This window comes from Varroa jacobsoni, unplaced genomic scaffold, assembly GCF_002532875.2.
Source record: "Varroa jacobsoni isolate VJ856 unplaced genomic scaffold, vjacob_1.0 scaffold_521, whole genome shotgun sequence".
In the NCBI taxonomy this organism is placed as follows: domain Eukaryota; kingdom Metazoa; phylum Arthropoda; class Arachnida; order Mesostigmata; family Varroidae; genus Varroa; species Varroa jacobsoni.
In genome coordinates, this window is record NW_019213423.1 from 120,780 (window position 1) to 145,014 (window position 24,235).

General features: G+C 42.7%; 2 long non-coding RNA genes across 2 annotated transcripts; both read left to right on the top strand.

The window, feature by feature from the left end:
• Positions 1-44: 44 nt before the first annotated feature.
• Positions 45-8,344, top strand: LOC111261128 (uncharacterized). Its single transcript, XR_002680800.2, has 4 exons — positions 45-750; positions 1,587-1,645; positions 6,582-6,718; positions 7,177-8,344. It is a non-coding gene; the product is annotated as an uncharacterized LOC111261128 (long non-coding RNA).
• A 3,492-nt stretch (positions 8,345-11,836) lies between these two features.
• Positions 11,837-16,919, top strand: LOC111261129 (uncharacterized). The gene is made up of 3 exons (XR_002680801.2): positions 11,837-12,287; positions 13,336-13,454; positions 15,443-16,919. It is a non-coding gene; the product is annotated as an uncharacterized LOC111261129 (long non-coding RNA).
• Positions 16,920-24,235: the final 7,316 nt, after the last annotated feature.

Consider the following 24,235-nt stretch of genomic DNA (forward strand, 5'->3'; position numbering starts at 1 on the left):
TCAATAATCTTCGCCAGAAAAATTGGCTGAATAATGGAGCCACTGGAATCATTTCTGCATTCATGTATGATTCCATTGAGCTCTATGTCTGCACACGGAAAAGAGGTACTCAGCGTTTATTTTTCATACGGCTTGGCCATAAAACTTTTTGCCACAAGAGCAAACAATATGATTGACTCGTTGTGGGTGTGCACCACACACAAAGTAGCAGAATACGAAAACAAAGGGATCCCCTAATTTACACTGAATAAATTATTACTTTAACTTTCAAGGAAATGAACCAGCGTGTGGGATTCTATCGAGATGCATGCCTCGTACGTGGTGCTCGTAACCCACTTGGAAGATTTACTTTAGCAAATAACAATCAGTGGGCGCAGAACTTCCCAGGGATCATATCTTTAACCGCAATTTCTGTTACCAAAAACAACACGCGTGATGCACGACCAAATATAAATCGAAAGGTCGATCAAGGATTTTAGCCGAACATCGTGACTAATTGACTCAAAGCCAATCTATATAATGTAGATTGACGGGACTAAAGGCAATGAACAGATCAACGTTTACCCTCTATTGGTAGATAGATGGTAGATAAGGCCTCCTCTCTCGCTTGTCGTGATTCTTTTTTCGCAGTATCCTCCCGGCCAGCTGCTCTCCATCTAGCTACTTCTCCCACGCAATCGTAGCCGCTATGTCTACCAATGAAGATTACTGTTGGCAGAGCCCACAGAACAGGGATATATCGACTAAAGAGTAAGTCTAGTACTTTCTTCATTCCTGACCATACGTCTGTCTTCACAAGCCTCTATAATACCATCTTGTCTTCCATGTCAGCCTGCTCATCCCACTGTGGAAAAGGACCACTAAGGATAACCTATGCCATAGCATGATCGGCATGTTGCTGAATGATTAATGGGCCGAATAATCGTGTCTGCCATAATCAACTATCATAGCTGCCAGTCATGTAGCAACGGCGGAAGCACTATCAGCAGCGATACAAAGATCAGCGATAGTACTAAATTGATGTAGTAACAGAAGTGCTTGTAACAGTAAAACTAGCAACGTCGATCTAAGAACAAATGGAAGAGTGACAATAAGAAACTATTCAACTTCAATGAGAAAACTCAATTTGGAGTCCGTCTCGATAGTACCAAGACTGTCGCTGTGTCCTTTCTTCCCACTCGCGCTCGTTCTCGTATGTAAAATCGTATCAGTACGGTATATACGGCACGTGTATAATAACTGGTATAATATGATTGAAATAAATTGATAATATGATAATGATGGCAGGCTCGATAATGGCTGATGAGGCCGGAGGGAACGCTTCGCCGTTAACCTACTAACGCTAGATGATTTCTGACGCGTGTAAGAGAGAGTGCTTCGTATAAGATCAGATCTATGCATGAAAAAGTTTTATACATATACATATCTTTATGAATACGTTAAGGAATTAATAAAACAACCTATCAAGCCATTGCTCATACGATTTTTAGACAACAGTTTTATCATGTATCCTGCTATACAGTGGTGGCATTGGTAAATAAATCTTGATATTAGCCAATATACCCTACGATATGCTACGCTTACAGGATCTAGATTGTACGTACTCTGCAATACTGATCGACTCGACTCGTCAAATGCGGACCAGGTATGATTGTATATCAGTTAAAAAAAGAACTTTGCCATCATCATCACCTATACGTCATTTGACTCAACGCTTCATCTTATCACACGGTACAATCGCAGACTAATCCTACTAACCATACAAGTAGGCTTCATATATTTGATCATTTTTAGGCCGAGAAGGTTACAGGTAGATATTGTATTCTGAAAAATAATAAAATCGCTTCGTTGTATGATATATAGTATTTGAGCAATTTTTTTTTCCACTAACTTTTTTTTAAGCTGGTATCGATTGAAACAGAATAAGATATAATTGACTTTTGCTGAAATATTGCTTATATATAGTGTGTCGTGATTACGTACGAAGATGAGCGTAGGGTGCTGAATGTAAGTTTCCACGGAATGGACCCTTAGGATGGCAGAAAAGTGCTTTCCTTTTGGGAGACAATATGGCCGTTTTAAATTTTGACCAATCGGGTACGAATGCCGCTCGTTGTCAAAAATGGAAAACTTTAAAGCTAATTTGTTAGCTTCTACAAAACAGCTCGGCAGACGAATTGGCCTTTTGTTCCTTGTGTGCTCTTCTAATCTTTTCACGCTAGAGTTTCCCCCAATTCCCACTCATTTTTTTGCCCGGAATTGCCAAGATGTTGTGAGCTTTTACGTGGTTTCCAGAGAACCCGAGCTCTCATGGGGCATATCAGAAGTTCTCAATTGAATTTAGATTTAAAAAAAATTGCTTGAAGAGCCATTTCTGAATCTTCACGTCTTTCAGACAGAAACAGATAGCCGTTTCAGCTTGTTGTCTAGATGGATTCCGAATGGGTTGTCTAGATAGGCTCCAACGGTTAGTATTTTTGAGATTAGCTGTAGTTTTTCTTTTAAATTTTTAGCCGTTTGGTTCTGTCGAAATTTTTCATGCGCTATATACGCAGGGTCACTACTGAACTGTTCCTTGTGTAATAAAAAAAAACAAACGATTGAGAATGATTGGTTAGTATTCTAGATTTCGAATCAAAGTTGTGATCACAGTCGACGGTAACTGAATTGACCAATCATGACAGTGAGAAACCAAAGTGTTTACATTCACACATGGAAATAATTTCGTTGAAGAACCTGTTTTTGTCTAGACACAGTGCTAGAAACAAAGCGTAACATTTTTCAGTTTAGACGCGCCGCTATGTACGTGTATACACATCTTACCAGGACATCCATATATATATCTACTACAATTACGTATGATGTCAAAGTGTGTTTCCACTCTGACTGCCTCCTCGTTATAGTTAAACGTACAAGTAAGTTACGTGGCCTATAATTCATTAAGGATTTATAATGTGCACTTGAAAGTGAAGGACACCATGTGGCTCTACAGTCATTTTCCGTAAACCACGAAAACTTCTCGCTCAACACTAGAGGTATGTGACATCGGGCTTTCTCAGTCGCAGCGTACCGATAGTAACAGAGTATTATAGCTGCACTAAACTTTTTCGTGACCTATTTTGTCAGCTAAAGCTAATCAGGGTCAACGTCTGGCTTTTTATCTAGTGCCATCATCGGTGGATATCTCGTTTCTTTTCATAGAAATCTAGATGGTTCAGAGAAACTGCAAGCAGATATTGTTAGGGCAGCAACTATCGGCCGGACGTTCAGGCTGCCATATGCCGAACATACAGCTTCCTGAGGCGCTATCTCTTTAGCTCTGTTTTACAATGGCTGTCTCCCAGCTACTTACATATATGCGCTGATCCTCTATATATGCAGAGCACTAGATGGGCCCACTGAACACGAACCCGTTCGCTGGCGCCTCAATGGAGAGATGTGATCCTCATTTTGCGGGCAACAGCTCACGCTGATACAGCGGACCCTGCCCGCTATAGCCCAATGGGATGGTCTGGATTCTGGGGGGGCACACAGCGAAAGAGTCGTTGGAAGGAACAAAGTGTGGAGTGTCGGTAGCATAGAAAACGGTTGATGTTAGGGTAGTGTCTAGCTAGGGAGGAAGCGACAAGGGTGGACTGAGGGGTAGACGCTGAGGTATGCCGCGGTAGCAACCTCGAAAGAAACCCCTGGATAGGTTATTTGTAGGGCGAAAAATGAAAACAGGTGGACAGGGGAGTGATGGTCGAGAGGTTGTAAACTTCACTTACAAACCAAAGCCCTTGCAAGCACGGGTTAGACAAGCAGCCGCCAACCAAGCTGCCGCCATCACCGCTGATCTTAAGGTTTCAGAAAGCGAGCACAAACGAGAGGCTTCGTTAGCAATAGTGAGGTAATCCTTTGACCCTGCTGCCAGCGCCAGCAGTGTCCGACCGCCATGGATTTCACCGGAAGAGCCTTACGTGTTTCCGAAGCACGAACCCTTCCTACAAGACCTTCATAGTTAAAGGGGTATATGGCAAAGCGGCAACTTGTAAAAGAAATAATAAGATGGGACGGGAAAGAGCGTATGAGGGGGCTCTGTTGCCACTTGAGGAGTGTATGTTTGTATATATGCGGAGGCAGTCGTATGCGAGTGACGGTGGCGTTTAGGCTACTCATCGGTCTGTCGTTCCGTTTTTACAGCGGCCACTTTTAATAGAGCTACCATCATCCCTTCCTCCGGAGCCGTCTATGCTGGTCGGCCTTTTTCTCTTTCCCATTTGGCAATAAATAGATGGAAAATAGGTAGGAACATTACGTCACTACCCTGCCAGTAGTCGCACCTGGGCTTAGCAAGAAAGCCGACAGCTATCCAGGCACGTTCCCAAGCTCCTTACGTATCACCTAACAGCCCAGGAGTAGGCTACACGACACCGACAGCTGCTTCTGTCACTAGAACTACCACTATTGGTATTGCCGTTAAATAAATATTTCGAGTTCTAAGTCCCGCTTCAGTCAGCTAACTCGTTTTAGTGTAAACAATGTGATTTCGAATTTAGAATACCCCACATGTCCTTGTGATAAGTAAAGAAACGCTAGGTTAGCATTGCAATATTATGGAAATAATACCATTAGCAGTACTACAGCTGCTTCTTCCTCAGAAAAGAGCTAACGAGATAACTCATATCGGACAGTTGTTCCTGGTTCGCTGAAAACGAGTTACTACATGTACCATACGCGTCAAAATCATACGGAGGCAGTGGTACTATCCCATAGCAAGTGAGGCTGGTACCCTAGATACGGATAGATTTAGCACGATCCTGACGTCGATACCCGAATTACACCAATGATTTTCTCGAAAATCGTCACCCTAACATTTCACATTTATTATGTAATTTCAATGTCTAAAACATCATAAAGCAGGCTTTATGATTTCTTACACAAACTGCATGACTCAGGTGAATGCTAGGGTGTGTTGTTACTGGAGATGCAATACGTTATCGTGGACTGACTGTTGTAAGCTAGTTTTCCATTAAGGGACAATCGGCTAGATTAGCCTTCTATTGACTGCTTTTGAAGAAAGTTGACTTCTAGGCAGAGCGTTTGTCTTATAGTACAGATGGACCTGCTAGAAGATAAAAAGCAGCGTAATCTACAGCATCATTTATCTTCGTTTTTATTCGTCACTCATTAATATAATGCTTTTCGTATAACAAAATAATCAAAATAGGCGATACGGGTAGTTAAGATTGAGGTTACTCAACTGCTACTTATGCTGACTTTATAGGTCTCCGAGGAGACGCTACTGCGGGGTGTACGAATCTCAAACGGAACCATTGTGTATTTTCGTGGCTCTATCTGATATAGCTTTTTCTTCCTATAAGCCAACTGATACGCTGTCAGCTGCATGCAGATAAGCTTGAATCTTACTACAATATTCGCGCATAACTGTTTTTCTGTAAAAAAGAAGACCTTAAAGAGAAAAGTGGAAGCAGACCAGTGTAGTGGCAACTTGCGGAAGCCCCCATTGAAAGTATCAGTCATTATGGCTCGAAGACCGCTAAAGATGGTGGCCAAGCCGGGTCGTAGATGCGCAGAAAACGTTTCCATTGAACTAGCGTTCAAGCCTGAAAAGCTGCTAATCTGAGTGAGTGAGTTTTGTGAGCTCTTTCGCTGGCTACTGCTTGGTAAACTGTGCAGAGCAGTTGGAGCCAAGCAATGCATATGACCGAAAAGTTATCCGAAGTAAAGTTGGCTACCGAAAAGCATTGCGTTTAAAAAACGGACAGCCCCAGTCTACCCCTAAAAGGTGGTTTTTGTTTATTGTTCAATGAATGATAGACGAATCCTACATGTACCTAATGCTTCCAAAGCCTTTCGGTCATATAGGCAGGGTGTTCCATAAATTTCCTATTCAATTTCGTAGGCTGCTTTTTCTTCATTTGATCTTTGCTTTTAATATAACAATTTTTGTAAGGAACTTTTTACTAAGTTCGCCTGCAACTACATGGGAAAATTGTTCTCATACCTAACGCATCGCTGGATGTAGTTTGAGTAAAACGAACTTAGCGTATGACGTGAATTCGCTACAACGAGATGCGCAGCAGGCCAAGCTGTACGGAATGCACGAAGTTCCGCTAGTATTACAGAACTTCGGCAGCGAAAGTTTGGTCTTCGGAGAAACGCGTGGCGTGATAAATCAATGGCTTGAATGAAAGCAGGCCCTGCCCAGAAAAACATGCTTCCCAAGCCTACTCGTAGACCTATAGTATTTACAAGAGGTGGGTCAAACGACGAATTGGGTACAAAATTGGGGTGAGATACTCACGACTTGTACAAATATCTCCGAGACCAGTAGAAATATCTACTTCCATTAAATATCAGATTCGCTGGCAGTTTTGTTGGCAGGGCCCGCATAAAATCTCTTCATTATGTATCCGCAGCTGCCGTGAAGTGTACGAGAACGCTATGGTCGTTGGAGGTTTGATACCATTAAAGCCACTCAGCTAATGCATCTTTGATAAAGTATTCTCTAAACCGATACAAATGCTTGACCTATTTTGTAGCATATTAATTTGTTTCCTACACCTTCGTTCGTTCAGAATCCGCCGTTATGAAGACACCGTCAGCTGCTACGCGCATGCTTCCGAGGATCTCGCCGAGCAAATTTTTTCTCTACGGATGGGGCCGCATCAGCGTGTAGCAACCGGCTTTGGCTAATGCAACATAGATGTCAACTGTGTGCTTACCCATTTATTTTTACACTATAGTTATTACTCCGGCTTATATTGAATACTTGTTATTACATACTTATATAATTATATAGATTTTCTTAAGCTGTCTTAATAATATACCAACCAACAGCTTCTATTATATGTCCTAGACTTGTCCATTATATGCAATTACTATTGCATACGAGATAAAAACTCATAAGCGGTGTTCTTATTGTTATGCGTTGTTACATGTAGTGAAGTTTCATAACTTCCATATTTAATAGCAAGACATGAAAGAAAAGATTTCATTATAATTAAAAAAAATTATATATTTATTATGCTTCCTAGTTGCGAAAATAACATAAATTGATTTCTATGATGTCTGAATTCTAAAACGGGTAATAGTTTATATGTAAATATGTGTCACTTTTTGTCGTTTTGTTGGTTTGGACATGTCTTTCACATCGCGTATGTTGACGAGAAGCCTGATCAAAACGACAGCTCTAGAAATATTTCATCGGCGAAAGCTATGGATAATGTGAAAAAAGCACCAACAAAAGTAACTTCAGTAGAGTAACTGGCCGCGAATTGCAAAGTAATAAATCAAAGGGAATTGATCGATTATGTATGTACATAGCGTAGCAGAGTCGTTTAATAAACGAAGATAGTAAAGAAAATACCGAAACTATAATACGTAATCGCACCACCGAAACTAGGTGACTGTATAACAATAGCTAACTAATGGCTAGAACAATGCACTGGCTTATCTGAGACAGGATAAGAGAAGAACTATCGCGCGGAAGTTATCTAAACTTCTCATTACAAATATCCCTGCCAAAGGCCTAATGTCTGTAGAGCGGACCATTTTCAGACTGCTGCTAGAGAACAAGCGCCATAGACGTGGGAGAAATCTAGAAGGCTGAAAGACCAGCTGCAACAAACTTGAACATAAGTTCACAATGCGCAAGTTTAAATTCATTTTAGGACGCCTTGGGAAATGCTAACCTCTAGAAAAACTTTACTCGGTAGAGTCCGGTGCATACATGCAGCGAGCACAACAAAAGGATGAATATGTACGTATGCCTAGGTGTAGTACCTACTTTGCAAATTTTTTAACATCTTAATTCACAGAACCCACTGTAGCCTGTATCTGATCTCTTACGGTAATTATTTCGCACAGCTATTGCTATTAATCTCTGTTCGGCGTAGTTCATCAACATCCCTCTCTGCAGAGATATATAATATTATTTGAGTTTCTGTGTGCGTTCCTGCAAGCGCGCGCGTGTATGTACGTGGACTTTAAAATAACACGTAGTCCTACATATCTGATAATTCATTTTTGCTTCCTTTGCCACCGCCGCTGCTACTGGAGCCAACAGGAATTCCTCGTTCTGGAAATATTCTTCAGAACTGGGTGGAACCGAGTGGAAGGACGAGAGGGAGCCACTCCAGGAACCATAGCTGATTTGAGGCTTATTTAAGTTTCCTCGTGTGGTATGACTGCCGCACAGTCGGGACCGCATCCAGCGAAGGATACGCGTCTCGTCCGTCCTGGCATGAGTTTGCTGAATGTCTACTGGCTGAGCCGTGCTCACCGCTGAATGCTGGCGGCATCGCTATGGGGCAGTTGAAAGCACCCAGCTAAACAACGATACTTCATGCGCTTCTATTTCCCGATCTTGAGCACGTGCTGTTATTAGCGAATGAAACAGATTCGCAGCATGTTGCCGAGCCTTTTCGGTACTATTACTTCTGTTTAGTTTGCTTTCTTTGTTCGCGCTCATGTATTTCACTGATCGTTTACACGGTCTTGTTTAATCTGGGACTTACTCCGTGATATTTGAAAGCAATATTTATACTTGAATAATCAGACCACCGCTTTGGCAGTACGAGGTTTAATGACATATAGAACCGCATGGAACACAGATAATTGTCATTTATACACACAGATATAGTAAAAATGAAGTATATGATTCGTTCGCGTTACAATGTTGCCCATTGTAAAACCTTTTTTATACGAGGAGTCAAGATTACTTCATATGGAAATCATTAATAAGCAGTGTCATGATATTAATCAGGAAGCGTCGATGTCAATGGGTCAATTACTTGTTTGTGTTTAACTTTTTTATATATATATAATATATATATATATATATATATATAAAACGATAAGTTATAATAAGTCAGTAGCTTATAATTTATGATCTTAATAATATCTAGTATTTCAGAATCTCTAATAAATTCCAAAAACATCTAAATTTAATAACAACATTAATAATTAGTAGCTTTTATCTTGGATTTTATTAGATGAAGGATAGTTAGATGAAGTTCTATACGTAAAATGTAGTTTATCAGATACAAATCTCTATCTCCTTACATTAGAGTACACGGTTTTCGATCTTTCTTTCAGCTACCGCAACGCTGTTCAAAATATCTCGCCTTCGACACGACAAGGCGTTCGCCGAACAAATTTGATTAATCGTGTTTTCTAGACAAACATAATCAAAGTAACGTCGGAGCCAGATCAGTAGTTAAGTAGACGTTATTACCTGTTTTTTAATAAAAATTATTTTTTAGATCACTTCGCATTGAAAATGTCGACGTTTTAACGTCGCTACAAATGAGTGCAAGCATCGAAGTGTCAAATAAGCAGACGAGCAACCACCTTTCCTAAAGCGTCTCCGTGTTAGCTTAGCGGGTGACGTATTTGTGTGCTAATCTTGAGGAAACATTGTGGTGAAGGTTCGAATCCGGGCATAGACAGATTTTATTTCGTGGTCAGAGCCAGGCGTATGATGAAATGCCTACGGCAGAAATAGTAAATGTCAATATTTGATTCGTGATAGGCGAAAACCCAGATACATGTGACAGTCGAGCAATATCTCGAGTTGTCTCGTACGATTACAGAATATGCTACGCGATACCCGTTTGTACACCAATGGTAATTTCTTCATATATACGAATACATTCATCACGTTTCTATAAGTACGTAAGTAGTAAAAATGTCTCAGCACACTTCTGCATACACACTCATTCATCACTTATTGATTAATACCAAGGCGACAAAGTTAGATTTTGACGGGCCCTTAAGCATAGAAGTTGGCCAAAAAGCGTAGTAATGAACAGGTTAGGCCACTGACGCTATAAGCTGCGGTATTACTATTGTTACCACGAAGTGGTGTGACAACATTTGAAAAGCCTAACACCATCAAGAAGGCCCTCGTCGTATCATTCCCAGGCCACAAGCACCGCAAAAAAAGACTTTAGCGGAGTTTGCGTGAATACACATCTATTTTTTTTTACATACAGCTATAGAGATTCTCGTTCTATCGTTTTCAGCTGTAAATATATTGGTTTTATGGAGTACTACCGTTATGTTCTAGGAGCACGGATTGTGTTTTAGACCGATCATGGCTCCAATTCTCAGCTGGTAACCACACCACTTACATACTGACTTGTTATAAACCAAACAATTCCTAGCTAGTCTTGTAAAGTGCCTGTTTATCATTGGGGCATAAAGCACGATATTTTTAATATTTCTGCCCAATTCGCTCGCAATTCTCGGCTTGCCAATATTGTAATAAGCCTTATTTGATCTTAACGAACTCTACTTGATGGCAGTAAAGCTCCATAAAACGAATCCACTTTTCTCCCTTCAAGCCGACGTCTTTACGCTACAAATATTTCCAAAGTCTGTCGACCTTGGTTTGTTTATCAAATGACATCTTCAACGACGGGAAATGATATTTTTTATGGCTAATTAAAGACGGGAAGATTAAAATGATCCTGGAGTTTACAAGATTACGCAGTGAGGAAAAACGATAACAACTTCAAGTTTTCCCTCAAACGTCAAAGAAAAAATATGACTCCAAGGGAACTTGCAAAACCGCATAATTGAAATATATATATGTATACACATATATACAAGTCAGATATGATTAGCACGCTATATTGGTCTATATCGCTGTCATCATCTATCCGAAAGTGTAAAAGCAAAGTTCACTGATGAATGTCCAATTCTGTACGCCCAAAGTCTATAGCGATGTAACCATTGTGTATTAGTTGTAACAAGCTAAACATGTATAAGAATGTGTGAACATGTTTAAGTATGTGTATAGAATTTATATGTGTATCCGTCATCTAGCTATCTGGCAGCCAATAGCATCATTAGCAATTACGAGCGAGCCTCTGCCAGCGTCAAAGATAACAGACACCAAACTGATGACACCAACCTTAGGCCCACATGCAGACAAACAGATACGAAGAGAATATTGCCAAACAAAGCTAACTAGTTTCTAGTAGTAGTGTGCCTATCTACCTGCCTATTTATCCGCTCATTGACCAAAGCTTGCCGCCGATAAACATTCGCTCTACGCGGCTTGTTCAAGCGCTGGCTATTATTATTGGCAATTATAGCCCTCCAAGGCCCCAGACACTATTGACGTACCACCACTAACGCTGCCACTACCAGCCCTTGCTCGAACCACAGAACGGATGGCCCTCTTCCGGGTTTGTTTCCCCCAAGCAATATTTCGTATAGGCTGTCCTTAGCTCGTGACAGTTAGCAAGGTTGCGAGAGGCCGAGGACAACGATCAGGCCAACTAAGCATTAGACGTAAGCCCTAGGTAAGTATCATGCAGTTTGCAATGGTACTAGTGGTGAAGTCTTCATTGGTCGGCCGCCTCATCTACTTCCTATTCAGTTTCGCTTTTTCCCATTTGCTTTCCTCGTGACTAGAATAATTGGACATGGAGCTCACTTGTGGCGGCGACGGCGGCGGCTCAGTAACTCTAGCCAGGACAGAAAGGCTTTGCCTCATAGGCTGTTCGTGGGCTTCTTTAGTGATTCCAGTTCATGATGAGGGCGTTTAAGACCTCTAATCAAAAAGAATAGAATGTCCAGTTTCGGATATGATACTTTAAGACACATCAGTGTCTTAAAGGTAAGATGGCATATGTAGGTATTAGATAGGCACTGAACTACAGGTGAGCAGTTGGCAGGATTATGTGTAGGCAGCCTTGCCACCGAATTAGATAGCTCACGGCGAACCACGCATGATTGTGCTGGTCACTGAAAGGAGGCGGAAGTTAATGACGAATCGCTTTGTCCGTCGAAGACCGTCTCAGTCGGAGGCTTGCTGCATATTGTTACGCACGAACATGGATAGGACCAACTATCGTCGACGTTATCACTGTTACGCCCAGAATATATAAAAACAAAATTGCAAGCGCCCTGTCTAACCAGGAACTTCCACAATGTGTTTCTGTTTGTGACCTGCGGAAACGACAGCAGCGGTAGCAATAACGACGACCACCCCTTCCCTGTAATATGGGCGCTAAGCATGGCATTTCGTACTGCGGCGTAAAGCGTTGCTGCTACTGCGGTTACTGTCGCTACTTTTCTGCTCACGAAAAGAGTATTGTGGCCTATGCGTTCGTTGACCGGAATCGGATCAGTCTAGTGGTGATCACGAATGACGAAGGAGTCGGATCGTTGTATCAGCGAAGTCGTAGATGGCACGTCGAGTTGTTTAGAAACTCACTGAACTTCTGCTACATAAAAACCGGTTCTGAATGAAAGATTTCAACTTCAAAGTGAGTTAGATGCTTAGTTTTTTTACAGAACGCTGCGTCATATAAGACACACAGAGAAATTGGAGCTATTCATTAATTACAATATTAGAATTAGTGAGTGTGGGGAACGCAACATTGTCGGTAATGGTAAACAATACAATGTCATGTAGTGATGCTTTTTAGCAATACGAAAATGTAAGAAACGGCTGTCAGTCATTATCGCTGCAGCTGTCGGGTATTCTATTTATGTGGTTTGAGATCTATTAAAATAGGTTTACTGCCCCGATACGTGCCCCGTCTTATATATGTATAGATATATGTAGCTATTCAGTATTTGGCTTATTCTAAGCAGAACTCGGGATCTAAGTCGATACGTCAGATTAGACAGCTCCAGTCCTCGTGTCCCGCTAAGACCTGAACTGATTTGAATCCGCAACTAATACGATGTATGATTAACGTGCGATATATGTATAACTAGTCGGCAGAGAATGGGTAATGCTTTAACATAGGCGCAGTTAGTATGATGACATCTTTAATCATTTCAATTTCTCGAAAAAAAAAAAAAACAAAAAAGGCAATGTTATTGAATAATTAAAAAGTAGTACTATTTCTATAGAGTGTGACGTTAGTATGATACTTTAGGTTAATCCCGATCGCAGTGTGTCTGACCAAATATCTCGGATATAAATACTCCAATATATTGCCAAACCCTGTGTATCTTTTATATATATATAATGAGATAAATTAGTAATTTGTAAATCCTTACGTTTCATCATTAACTTTCTCCAACGGCTACTATCTTGAGAAGCTTTTCTAAGCGCGTCAATTTTTCGCAAGTGATACTAGCAGTGAAGTGTACAAAAAAGATCTCAGAAGAATTTGTTTCTTATCTCAGCTATTAAGCAATACGATTTGGGACACTCGGGTCACAACTTTTATAACGTATAGTATATCTGTACAACTATCCTTGCGGTATTCCAGTCTTCGAAAAGGATGTGTCAATGGCGAAAAACATGTTTCGAGACGCTATTCAAAGCTTCACAAAAAATACTTTGTTCTTGATGAGCAGTAATTTCAGACCCAACAGAGCCCTCGGGGGGTGTATGCTTCCACGTACTACTCTGTTTCGATAAATGGCTTTATGTTCCACTAAGAAGGTCTGCGCAATATCCGTGTTGCGTAGTCAATGTGAGTACTCAGGACGCATACGCTTTATTTTTTTTCCTATTTGTTGCATTTATCAAGCGTCCAGCTACTGCTAAAGATCAGCATGTTGCTTGGTGTTATCTGGAACACGATTGTCTATTGGTTTCAACTCTGCATCGCCGATGTCCTAACATGATTTTGCAACTACTAGAAAGACACGTACAGACAGGCTTGTGTTACACCATCAGATGCGGAGATAAGCCACTGTTCAGTGGGTAACTGCTAAAACGTTACATAGATCGCATCCGAGTGTTGGGATGGCAACCTACTGGCGGAGACTGTGAATGGGAGCCAGTAGTGGGGCCTAACGTGTGATGTTAAGCAAATATAAAAGGACCATTCTGTCGGTCCTTCCTGATGCGTTCGTCTATCGAGAGTTTCCTCGAAACGCATAGATGCCATAGAGAGTAGAGAGTTTTACATTCACCCTCTCCATACGTTGCCCGCAAAAAAGGAAATGCTACTTTCCCTATCTATTCCCCTTGCACATGATTCTCAAAAACCATTTCCACAAGCAACATACACACACGCGTGTTGTATTTCCGCATCAGTGAAGACCGTTGCAGCGTCACTAACCACCACAGCTTTATTACCAACGAGAATTCGTTTTAATGCTGTTTCTGCGTCTAGACAGAGCTTAGACTCATTGTTCTCATTGTTTCGTCGTTTTTATTATTTTCTCGACAAGATGGCCGAGCAGCCATATGGGTTAGAGCGTGATTGGTTTAGTTATGCCATAAGGAAGTAATGTTAACCGAACGGTGGTTGGATGACCGCGCACAAAGGCATACGACATAAACAATCTTCTACGAACTCCCTTGTAGTCGCTTAGTGTCTGCGACCACAGTGGCACACTCACTACAGCTACAAACAGATGCAGTCCACTTGTCCAGTAGCATTTGTACATACCACCGCTGCCGCCATCACCACTATCTCTGGCTCCGATGGCGGCGGGAGCAGCGGCGACCACAGTCCTAGTTGGCGTTATTGTTATTACCGTCGAGCCAAGTTTTCCTCGCAACTTCTCGAGTCCCTCGCCAGAAGCCAGCCGCCGTGCCATTGTCAGATCCTTGATGGCGTCACTGCAGTCGTCGCCCTTGTCGAAGAAAGCGGTCTTGCCTGCCTGCCTGCCTAACCTGTTCCTACAAATTCTGCTCTGCCTCGTTTCTCGGTAGGAGACGTGCTCATCTGCCGGTCCCTTTGTATGCGTACGTGGCGCGCTTTCAAAGAGCCTCCATCCGTTACTTTCTTCAGCTTCTTTTCTCGCTCTTGGGACGGTGGGATCACACTCGGATCTTGTTCTTTTCCTGCGATGAGAAATGTGGGGCATTAACGCTCGTACTGTGGGGGTGCGTGAATCTGCTTGTTTTTTAGGGGGCTGTAACAAGGAGATGGCTGGAAAAGAATAGGAAAAGCGGCAGCACTGTAGTAAAGCAGTTGTTGGGTTTGGTGGCGCGGCAGACGCCGCTTGCGCAGCAGTAGCCGCAGACATCGGCGGTTTATCATGTGCTCGTCACAACAACTATTCCCGGAGCAGTCATCGCTGTTGAAACTGCTTATTAATTTAGGCAATAGGGATAGATAATAAGGCAAGGAAGTTCAGTCCTGGAATGGGAAAAGCTCACAAAGGAAGAGTGTACAGAACGAGCGAAAAAAAATTAGAGGACCAAAGGCAACTGTAAGGTACCATCGGTTGGGTTTGGTCGCTTGCTCGCTTAGCCAGTGACACATAGCAACAGACACAGTAGGTCGTCGTGGTGATGCAACGAGCGAAAATAATGGAACCTGTGCGCCCGTAGCCCGCTTGCTGTCGCTCTATGCTTTGTTTATGACTGTGTTCGTTCTGCATTGCGGTAGCTGCCGGTGCTTGTTCTGGTACGGGAGCGAGCAAGAGGCACATCTACATGTGCCTCTTTCTCGCTCCCGTTCTCAAAGTCGGACGTGGAGTTTATTTTCTGTCTCTCTGTTAGTATTTTAGCGTGTCCGGATAATTTGTCTGGGAGCGTGTATGCGTGTAAGTTCAGACAAGCGAGCCTGTCAGCGCCTGCCACACACCATTAGCAGCAGGCTGTAATATGAACGGGTGGTGAGTATTTCGGCCGAATGCCTTGCCTAGTCGCCAATCCAGTCGGTTACCAACGCAGCTTACGACGGTGATAATTACAATGACAGGACCAACTACAGCTGTCGCTATATAGTGCAATAACAACAACGATGAAGTACGACTGCAGTGAAACTGTTTGGAAGGCAACGGAGTGAGCTGTTGGCTTTAGTTGAATCGGCTCGAGCGTGCGTGAAAGCGACAGGCAGCTTCCTTCGGACATTTTTCTGGTCGCTACGCGGAGTTCTAGGAGATGGTCATGCCCACGGTCCATAGAATGCCCAACTTTCATCCATCGGGAGTTTCTGCCATTGGCCTGACCAGTCTGTTACTAAGGATTTTCAGGATTCAGTGCCCGAGGGGGCGAAAATCCACCAGGGATAAGAAGTGATACTGATTGGTGATATCGTTTCATTCCCTGTGACAACCCCCTGCAGCTAACCTCGACGACAACTATGGAAAAGGTGGCGGCCTATAATTCAGAGACGCAACAGCAAACATGGTCTGCCATTTTGTATAGTGCAGGTGGAGAGAAGCAAAGTACAGGGGGGCGATGACGTACGAAAGCTGTTTTGGCAGACGGGAAGGTAAACAGATGGCGAAAACGTGGCGCTGTTCAGAGACCCTGCTAATAACATAACACTAGCATACATGTATCTTGTGATAGGTACTTATATGTATTAATAGTTAATTTTCACTTTTTTTTTTCAACTGAGAGGAAAAAGGCTTATAGTTGTACCAGCGTGCGGTAATACATTTTTGCGAAACATGTGCTAAAGATGTGTTGTAACGGGTTTCTTCGAGCATACCAGAAAAACATTGTTTGTTTCTCTGTTGTATAAAATATGTGTAGCTACTATCGGCTATTATGATACTATTCATTTTGAAGATTTTGTATCTTTATTTCCTAAACATATATATCTCGATATAAAATATAATAATGGGCACGATGTTTAACTCCTAAATTATTATATATTGTAGAACGGTATTTAATGAAATGTTTGAAAGGTTTTATCTAAAGCATGTTTATGATTAAGCTATGATCGTTTTGAGGTCTAAACTGAAGAAAATACCTTTTATATATAATAATAAAATAATATTAGTAAACTAAGTACGTGCCTTTTTTATCAACAATTTTCTGCCACTTTTTCAGTAACACCATAATTTCATCAATCAATCAAGGGTTCTGCAGAGACCGAACCAGATGATAATTTGACAATTCAAGACCTTAACCACAGGGCCAACGCATGAAAATTTTCCAGGAAAATTCTTATGGTTTTTGTAGGATATCTAATGGTATGTGGAATTGTTGTGGACCCCTTTTCCGTTCCTTACTTCCGGTCAACTTTTTTTTTGTTATTATTTTTGTTGTTGACAGCAGATTTCAGAATCGTTCGTTTTACCAGGTAGCACCTTATAATGCAAGATGTTATAATGAAAACATGTCGCATCAACTCGTTTAGCGTCAATCTAGGTTTCATTATAGATAATGAAACACTTACTTTTTGTATTTGTTATTATGTGATCGATATTTTATCAGCCATGATCAACCGCCTTAGAGACGAGGAGTTTTTCGGAACGGAAGCGATAGAACTATTTTTGGGCAATTCCTTCAATAACCCATCCTGACGATAGTTCTTTTATTGATTTTGGCAGCATTATCGTGGCGAAGTAGTGAAATATAACAATTTTTGCAGAAATTTCACTTATTCCAAGGTACATTATTCGAACATTTCAACATCTAATACTACCAGGTCCCCGCTATCCCGGATAAAATCGGTACCGATTTGACCTAACCTATAGTACCCTTGAAATCTGTGACTTGAAAGCCATCGAGCTAGAGACACGGTTAACACGTTTCCGACAAGCCGGTTCATTATGCGCGTTCTAAAGATCTTCAATATTGTACACTCGGAATTCGGTTTTTACGGTATATGCCCGTGCGCACCTTCCTATTCAGAACTGAGTGAGCTCTACGCTCGATCAGCAAAAAAGCAAACACTTTTTGCCACTAAAAGAAAAACAATGTATTCGACAGAGCTGTTCTGAAATATCTTTTGTTTAGCCATTTAGCTAGAAAAACGGTCAGACTTTTTCGACAACCCAATATATTATCAATAATGAATATCATTATTCAATAGTGATAATAACTGTTCTTTTTCACAAGACCCAGAATCTATGCGAGTGCAGATGGTATATGCCAACCAGGTCAACCAGCTATAATAACCAGCCTGTAGTGACGTGCACGGCCGCTTACGGAATCATCGATTGTGATGTTCGTGCTCAACTCAGCCTTTCATTATATGACGAGTACCCACTACGCTTGCTTACAAAATCTCTATCAGCTTATTGGTCATGTACTTATTGTTTCATAAGAACTATGGTCGTAGACGAATGTACGGGACCAGACTCTAGCGGTGTCGATAGCTCATTGGTGCGATTGCCAATTATAATTGAAGAATCTACTAAATTGTGGTTAGCCACCCGACTAGCTCGCAAAGATGGCCTTGTTTGAAGTGTGCTATGTGCACAGTTTATTGAAATCGGGCTGGAAACGTCGATAGAGGCTACTATGAAATATGCAGAAGGTCACCGCGGAAACACCATACAGAGGAATACTAATAGCAGGAGCCGAAAAGGATCAATGACCAGTATGCCCCCACCCGTAAGCGTCAGTGAGGTTGCCCTAGTTACAGGATAGCTGGCCTTGTGCACCTCTTTTTACCTCTACTTATAAACATATGGCAGAAGTATTTTTGAGAGACAGGCCCTATCACATCGAAAACGGTTGGTTTTTAAAAGGCTCAGAGCTAGACCATTGTTATATGATGTCAATAACGAGTACCACCGCGTTGTGTATAAGCATCTAGCAGCTTGATGAGTAAGTAAAAGAACGGCCCAAATGAAGGGGCAAGGCAAGACGCAGATGGTCGTTAGCCATTCTGTTCCAACATATGACAATTGTAGCAGCAGCAGTGGCATCAGGAAAGCATCAAATGCTTGTCAGATCAATTGCACCCAAATATCATTAGCTACATTATTGTAGGCCATAGTTAGCAGCACCAAGTGTATCACTATCGCTCATTTCAGCCCATACACACACACACACACATGTACATGTGTATATATATACGCCATCAATTGATTTGAGTGGTTCGATTCGATGTTAGTCGATCAACGTACGTATATTAATGTTCCTACAACACCAGATGATTTCTAAGCTGTTTCTCTCAAATGGCACGAAGCGATAATGGTACTATGAAAAAAGGAGCGGCGTTGCTGTACCCGGACACTCACTACGGCCGCTCTTCTATTCGTCGGAACATTACTCATTCGGAACGGTGGGGTCAGCGCTTTGCTGTTGTCGATCAGTGCTATATAAGCCTTTGCCAAAGCTTCATCTTAAATAGTAGCGGCCAGACCCTGCAGACAAGCGCGTTCCACAGGGAAACTGAATTTGACATTTACAGTAGCAGCTCGTTTACCTGGCTGGTTTATGCCCGATTGACTACTTTAGTGAGAAATAGAGGCTGCTGCGACCAGAACGGGCTTGCTTGTCGTTTTAACCTTCTGGGGCAAAGGCAAATGCTGCCTTTTCAGGTCGCTCTCGAAACGAATCGGCCATAGCCGTCTGCCGCTACTTAGCGACGATCGGACGGCTAATGATCCAGCTGCCGTGGTGGAGAAATTAAACAGAGAACCGAATAGAACATGCGAAAAATAGTGGGATGGAAAAGGAGGCGACGCATAAAAAGAACTCAGAGCAAAGCGACCGACGAAGACGCGACGTCTGTCGCGGAAAAAGATAGTGGAGAAGAACGAACACTAGTCTGTTCTAACGATAATTTCAATTTCATCTTAGTTACTCTTTTCCATCATTTCTCACCGACAGTAGAAGACGAAGAAGATGAAGGTACTTATTCGCAGTGAATTCGTATAATAGTTTAACCTCAACCGACGGTTCGTCATCCGTAACGGGTCAGCAGACCTCGTCTGGCAACCGCGAGCCGGTTTTGTTTAGCGGCAGCGCTACTTAGGAAAAAAGCTGGAAGAAACTGAAAAAAAGTGGATAATAGATTAGGAGAGACAATAAAAGCGCTGTGCGCTAGAAGCTCCACCACTGGCTTACCGCTACGCGCTTATAGAAGTGACCACCGTTGGTAGCGACGGTGATGTTTTTTCCTCGCACATGTAGTCTATCGCTGGCCGCATAAATTTGTACCAAAATAAACGATGTATTTGTGTTCTCTATGCTAAGATTTTTTTTTGTCATCGGCGATGTTTTTACCGCGCCACTAATCTACTTCCCCACTGCTTGAAAGCCTTTACCTACCTACCTACCTACCTACCTAGTTTACTAGGTAAAGGTTCTGTACTCCTATACTATAGGAGCGACCTACTGCTGCCTCAGCTATTACTGCTGTTGCTTAGGCTAGAGGGGACTGCTATGCAGTGCTGCTCTGCTTCTTGCTATTTTGATTAGTGATCCTCAAACCGATCAGCACCGACCGTCACTCCTGCTGGCGTGGCCGTCGCCGGAGCACAGAAGCAAGAAACTATGGCTTTCCACAGCTTCACGTATCCGCCACCACCGCTAAGATGGCTACTGCTAGCCGCTTGCCATTCCTTAGACGATGGCGCCAGCTCGTAGAGGTAGAGGGAAAGATTGGGTTAGGTAAAGAAGCCTATAGAGAAAAAGAAGGAAAGAAGAACGTGCGCGGAGCATACGAGTAGGAGTGCTGGAGGAGAGAGCGAGAGGCAGTGATAGACGGTCAAGGACAGACGAAACACCCCCTCTCATCCTTAGCGTCCTCAAGCCCTTGCGATTGCCTCTAAAAGCTGGTAGCCTCTCAGCTAGCCAGCTAACCAAGCCCGACGACCAGAGCGCCACCGCAAAGGACTCCCTCCAGCCAGCGAACAAAAAGGTAGGCAAGGCACAAGAACGGACGGATGAAACAACTGCCTGGCGGGACAACGGCAGCTGCTGCATGAAGCACTACCTGGACACCGAACACTTAGCATTGACGACGGGCCCGACGGGCCCAAGCACAAAGCGAAACAGGCGAGTGGACGCTGCAGTTTCGATAACAACGGTTGAAACTGTTGCAGTAGTAGTTGTTGTTGTATAAGCACAAGGTACCTTTATAACAACGAAACATATCCTGTTACTAGTACTATCGACAGCTGTTAAAATAATTTCCAGCGCCAAAGGTACATCTGCGGTGACCACATACACGCACGCAGTTTTTCCTCGGTCCGAAGAATGAAGACGACTCGCTAAATGGTTGACGAGGTAAAAAGAAGCGCTAGATACAGAGTAGGCCAGTTCATCTAGTTTTCACTTCATTTTCATCTAGCTAGTTTTCATTTTGGTCTCTAGTCGCTTCTCTGCTTTAAAATTTAGCAGACCAACTGGCTAAGTGCTGTTAAATTGAGATTGCTACACAAAATGCTGTGGAAAAAAAAGAAGTGAAAAATCAAGAATATAATGAAGGATTATGGTCACTGCGGGTCGGTCGATGAATCGGGGGAATGAAATCGGTTAGTAATTTATGGTCGTCACGGTGTCCATCAGCATCGTCTGTACCGTAGGTAGTACCGATTGTGGCAATGATAACGGTTCTCATGACGACGGCATGATGGGGCACACAGGTTTCAATAAACCTGGGTCAACTTCGCTGATCTTTATTAGATCAACATCACTGTCCAGTCATTCCTTTTTTGTTTGACGCTTTGTAAATGTAAATGAGAAAAGTGAAGAAATTAGATGGGGGGAGTAATAGGATTCACCTCAAGAGGGATAGACATCAGCATACGTTTCACCGCGTGAAGTGGTGCCTCGTATCATTAAGTGTAACGGACACTTAATTACGCTACAAACATTTGCCTGTCATAAACATATAGTTGTAGTGCATGAGCATAAGTACTCATAAACACACGAACTCAGAGTCGTTCATAAAAGCAGGGTTGCACTGGCCGAAAAAGAGCTAGATTTCGTTCTTTTCTTGGGAAGTTTACTACTGCGAGTAGCGAACTAGGTTACGTATATCGCGAGCTAGATTAAGTAGTCTTGCAAGAGTTTCTAAAAGAGCATAGATTTCGTAATTTGCCTTCATTCTACGGCCTATTCTACTTCTAGGGAATGGCCGATAGAGCAATTCCGCGAGTCTCCATGGAAATTATGAAGAATAAGTAGTCAAAGTCTTTGCCTAAAATGAGGTCGGCTACACCGCCAAGTTTGGCGTCGATATTGGTTCTGCGCAGTTGTTACAACCTCGGTTGGTGACAGCTCCGGTCTCCCCTATGGTAATGCCCCTTACCGCACATTATCCCACAATCTCTCTGAACACCCCTATAAAACCAGATGCGAGCACACTCGTGAAGTGGCGTATTGGACAAACTGTCGGCATTCGAGTGATACCCCGTAAAAAAACAAGACTAATCCTCTGCAACGACATTTGTAATGCAGACAGGGCGGAGTGGCGACAAACAAAAAAAAAAAGGGAAACATGAGGACGGAGATAAGGGCTCTGGGGCAAAAAGGCAAATGTGAATTGAGGTCGAAAAATGCTACACGGATCGTACTTTTTTTGCTGCACTGCGAGATGGACAAACACAGTCGTACACACCCACTCATAAATATACATAGACAAGCACATACAGAACGGACGTGTCTCATCGCTATATCTTGCTCATATCAGCATATTTATGAGTCGCTAATGTCTTATATTCGCCTTTAAATTATCTGGAAGTAGAAATATCTGTACACTCAATAAGGCCATTGACGCACTCAGCGATCGACCAAGTCAATCCTTTGAATCGGCTAGCAGTAGCGACCCTCAGCAACACTTTGAACAGTAAAGCTACCGTTGTAGCTACAACGATTGCTTCTGCGACTACTGACAAGTTGAGCTGTTAGAGTTTACTATGATCTGAGGGCCACGAAGCTTTGGTTCAGCGGTCGAGCGTTGCACCGTACTGATTATCAGCCGACTTCGTGATTTCCTCTTTTACGCTGCTTTTGCCTCTATTGCTGATTCTCATATAGCATCTCTGCTTGCGTTTGCGTTAAAAATACCAATAGTGATGGTTGGACACACTGATGGTACTTTCACACAGAAACCCGTTATCTCTACTAATCACCATAAGCATTAACGATGGCCATTTTCGACATGCTTCTACAAACATCTATTGACTGGATTCACGCTATGCGCATATGAACGTATGTTCCTCCAAATTTACGTGTATTAGATTGGTGCATCTGTTCTTGCCGATTACTTCTTTTCTGTATTTTTTTAGTTCTTTTGCAGTGTTTTAGTCACTAGAAAGTCTAGCCAGAATGAGCCTTCCTCGGCTTACCTGAGATTTATTCAAGGAGCTTATAAAACGGCATTGTTTGTCTCTCGTGGTCATTTTTATGAGCGAGGTGACAGTCCGTTTAACGCAAACTTCGTCATCGCGTCGTAACTAGACGTGGATAATATATGGTGATCTGCAGAATAATAATAGCTTTGTAGAACAACGAAGAAACCTTTCAGTGGTACATTTGAGTACGTATCATTCAGCAAAAAAAAAGTTATAAAGGAATACGGTTAGTAAAATGACCACTACCTATGTGCAAATTTAATGAATACAGGTATTGCCGTTTAATATTGTTCAGAACTGATATTTATGTGTTGTATTATATACTTAAGTAGCTGCTATACCAGCAGCCATTATCGTCGAGGCAGAGTGGACTAGACCAAACGTGGCCTTGTTAATAATAACTGAACGACACGCGCGCCGACCGAGGCGGCAACGGCGGACGCCAGGAACGCCCCAGGCAGTCGGTCGCTCGTTCGCTCACTGGCTGGCTGGCTGGCTGGCTAAGTTTGCCGGCAAGCGGCGGTTGCGGCTTCGAACCAAGCTGGTCTCGAGAGAGCAGAGTGATGCTTGAAAGTTCTGGAGGCAAAATGGGACAGAACGTTAAGGGGTAACCTCAAACCCACCATAACTCAACATAAAGAATGGTACTGCGTCGTACAGGCAGAATCGCAATAGTGATGAGCCAGCCACAACAAGAACAGTACGGGTTAGTCGTCCAGGGAGTTGGGTATCTAGTTTTAACTAGCTTCCTGGGTAGATGAAGAGGACAAAAACGACAGAACCAGCGTAAGAGGAACGAACAGACGAGTGGGTGGTACCCGCTTGCTTGTCTGTTGAAGAAAAAAAAAAGACCTGACTTTGTTCGCCGGTTGCCACGCCGCCCTGCTGCTACGTCTTGTCGTCGTTACCGCTTGCCGTGATTGCCTTTGTCGTTATTCCAGCAGAAGTGGTGAAGGCGCCAACAGCAGTGTCCTGAGAACAACGACATCTCCACTCACAGGCATTTTTACGCTATCAACTGACCTAGTTACCCTGAGCTTCCCCTGGATAATTGACACAGGGGTCCCTCATTAGCAAACCGCCCATCATAGGACGCAGGCTCTTCTTGGTTCTCCGTTTGGAAACCTCATTCGGCCTTCATTTTTGACATCTAAGATTCTGAATAAGGAGACAGATTGAAGAAGTCAATGGCAGAAGTCAATGGCAGTCCACTTGCGAGCTGAGAAGAAAGGGGACATCGAGCGTAGAACAAACGTAGCAATGCATTGTATGCTATGAGAATCGTGTTCATATTGTA